This window comes from Canis lupus, chromosome 26 (assembly GCF_048164855.1).
Source record: "Canis lupus baileyi chromosome 26, mCanLup2.hap1, whole genome shotgun sequence".
In the NCBI taxonomy this organism is placed as follows: domain Eukaryota; kingdom Metazoa; phylum Chordata; class Mammalia; order Carnivora; family Canidae; genus Canis; species Canis lupus.
In genome coordinates this window covers 24,612,123-24,615,379 of record NC_132863.1, presented here as the reverse complement: position 1 = coordinate 24,615,379, position 3,257 = coordinate 24,612,123, and the positions used below count along the sequence as shown (strand labels likewise).

At 46.5% G+C, this 3,257-nt stretch overlaps 1 long non-coding RNA gene across 1 annotated transcript in view; it reads left to right on the top strand.

Annotated features, from left to right (window-relative positions):
- Positions 1–324: 324 nt before the first annotated feature.
- LOC140618323 (uncharacterized) overlaps positions 325–3,257 on the top strand; it is a 117,384-nt gene continuing 114,451 nt past the window's right edge. Inside the window, exon 1 of the long non-coding RNA XR_012018497.1 lies at positions 325–539. This is a non-coding gene — a long non-coding RNA (uncharacterized lncRNA). The remainder of the gene's footprint in view (positions 540–3,257) is intronic.

The window sequence follows — 3,257 nt, the reverse complement described above, 5'->3', positions numbered from 1 at the left end:
TAAACCACTGCGCCACCCAGGGATCCCAAATAAATCTTTTTTAAAAAGATAAGAGCATGACTTTAATGGCTATGTAATATTTCTTACTAAGAATTTGTCAGAAAAAAATAAATCCTCTTGGGGCTTCTTGGGTGGCTTAGTGGTTGAGCATCTGCCTTTGGCTCAAGGCATGATCCTGGAGTCCTGGGATCGAGTCCCACATCGGGCTCCCTGCATGGAGCCTGCTTCTCTGCCTGTGTCTCTGCCTCTTCTCTCTGTGTCTCTCATGAATAAATAAATAAAATCTTAAAAAAAAATAAATCCTCTCTTGTTGGACATGTAGCTTGTTCCCAAATTTTCATCATAAAACCAATGCTGTGGCAACCAGCCTTGCCCTTAAATGTTTCTCTGAATCTTTGATGATTTCTTTAGAAAATCTCCAGAAGTGAAAATTTATCATAGACACTTCAAAGAAAATGAATATCTTCAAGATTCCTGATCAGCGTGAGATCTGGCTTGCTCTTGTCAACCTCAGGCATTTGGGTTTCTTGTGGGGGAAGGTGAGTATCATTTAGTGAAATATCTGAATTACAAGTTTATGCTAGAAGGAAAAGCAGTTTGACTCCATCTAACATCTCAAACTAGGTTTTGTTTACTTTAAGGTATCACGTAAAAGAGTTCTTTGCTCTAATAAATGGATAAGGATTATTTCTCCTTGGAATATATCTTTATACAAATGGAAGATCTGGAGTCCTTGGCCCTACCTACCCTCTGGTTTCTAGCAGTAGTGTGTCCTCAGATGGAAGCAGGGCCTGAATTAGGGGTGATGAGTTCATCCGTCTACCACACATCCTTCCTTTCATTCATCTATCCATTCATGTATTCGTCAAATATTTATTAAGCACCTACTATGTACCAAGCCCAGGAATGCATCAATGAGCCATGGTCTCTCCTCTCATAATTTGTAGTCAGAGAGACAGACACAGAAGAAGTAAGCAGACCATTCAATAAAATAATGACAAGTTGTGCTAAGTGTTTTGAAAGAAAGTTTGAGATGCGAGTAGTGGAGGGCCTCTTAGATGAGGTGATCTTTTTTTTTTTTTTTTTTTTTTAAAGAGGGATACTTTATTTTTTTTTAACTTTTATTTATTTATGATAGTCACAGAGAGAGAGAGAGAGAGGCAGAGACACAGGCAGAGGGAGAAGCAGGCTCCATGCACTGGGAGCCCGACGTGGGATTCGATCCCGGGTCTCCAGGATCGTGCCCCGGGCCAAAGGCAGGCGCCAAACCGCTGCGCCACCCAGGGATCCCTGAGGTGATCTTTTTTAAAAAAAGATTTTATTTATTTAAGAGAGAGAGAGAGAGAGAGAGAGAGCTTGAGCCAGAGAGCACGAGCAGGGGGAGCAGGAGAGGGAGAAGTAGAGGGACAGGGAGAAGCAGGCAGAGAGCCCAAAGTGGGGTTCAATCCCAGGACTCTGGGATCATGAACTGAGCCAAAGGCAGACACTTAACCCACCAAGCTACTCAGTTGCCCCAGATGAAGTGATTTCTTAGTTGATCTAAAGGATGAGAAGATACTGTCCCACGCAGGGTGAGGGAAAGAAGGAGAGGGAGTGGCTTTCACAAGCCTTGCAGTAGGGATCAATCCCGTGGGGAGCAAGTCAAGGCCAGTGTGCCTGACTAGGGAGGGCAAGGGGGTGGCAGGGAGGCAACTAGAGACCAGTAGAGGCAGAGGCTGGGGGCTGTGGTAAAGACGGTGGATTTTCTTCTGCGTTGGATGGGAGGCCATTGGAGGGTTTTCATCAGGGAGTGATATGATTTGACTTATGTTTTGAAAAGTCTTTTCTGGCTGCTATATTATAATCCAGGTGAGAGACAATGGGTGCCTTGTCCATGTGGTATTGCTGATGGATGTGAGAGTCATTTACAAAGTAGGGCAACAGGATTGAAATTGGTATTGGACGAGGTGTGGAGGAGGCAGAGCCTTCAGCTGGGGAGTAGGGGTGCCTTGCTGCCAGTGGGGAAGAGTGAGAGCCTTCTGTGTCCTCCCTTCTAGGCTCCTTTCTTACTTCTGAGGAACTTCCCCCCGTTGATTCCTTTAAGTAATCTCTACACCCAACATGGGGCTCGAACTCACCACTCTGAGATCGAGAGTGGAGGAGCATGGTCAACCAACCAGGTGCCCCTTCTTCTATTCTTTAGGTTACTATCCTAGCTGTCAAAACGCCTCCATCCTCTGTTCACTTTCCTTAGCACTTTGCTCCTTGGTTCTTGATGGTTCGTGCACTGGGGCCTCCCTCCTGGGTAGCTCACTGCCTTAACTCCATGGAGCATGGAGGTTCCTCAGACACGTCTGCTTTGCAGGTTAGAAGGTGGAGCTAGAGCAGCAGATCTCTAGCCCCCAGCATTATTCTAATCAGGGCCTCTCTTTGTCATCTGCCTTATGAATCAGGTTTCTTTGCAAGCTTTTATTTGAGGAAATGAATCATTAGCTTTGAAAAACATTTGAAAACTACTTCTTAAAAAGTATATTTCCTTAAAAAGACCTTCAGGAGTGATGCCATTGGGGAAGACCTTAGGCCACCAAGGCAGGTGAATGAGAGAGGTGTTTTGGGCTATTTGCTCCCCAGCTGAGCTAAGAGGCCTGGGATGGAGGTGGGGGCAAGGGGAGGTCTTCTGGGGTAGAAGGAGGAGGATGGTGGTCCTTGGATCTAGTGTGTTGACTTCCAGCACCAAAGGTGGTGTGGGCAACCCTGCTGGGCCAATGGGGGTAATTGCACACCCCATCAGGTGCCACTCAGTGTTATCCTAAGAAGCTAAGGGGTACCAGCTGTCCCTGCCTGCAGACTATAAAGTGAGATGCACCTGTTAGAGTCATGGGAGGGAAATGAAGAGCTTCCGTGGTAGGATAGGGCCTCTCATGCCTGGATAGCTCATTCCTGCTGAGGAGCAGGCCAAGGCTTCCTTGGCTTTCTTCAAGGTCCTAAGGATGCCTCCATTCAGTTATTTTGTACCTACTATGTATCTACCATGCATTAGGCAGTGTGCTCACACATGGGTGGGAAAATTCTGGGTTTAGGATTCAACTCTGCTCGGTGAATATGTCTCCCAGCCCTTGATACACCAACTGCTGAGCCACTCAGGTGTCCCTGGGCCTGAGCTCTTGAAGCTCAAGCTCTCCCTGTGTCTTCTGAGGAGCCTCCCTTCCCTGAGATGCTGAAGACAGAATTCAGAATATCTCCCTGAGGTGCCAAGGACACCCAAGAACTACTAAGGA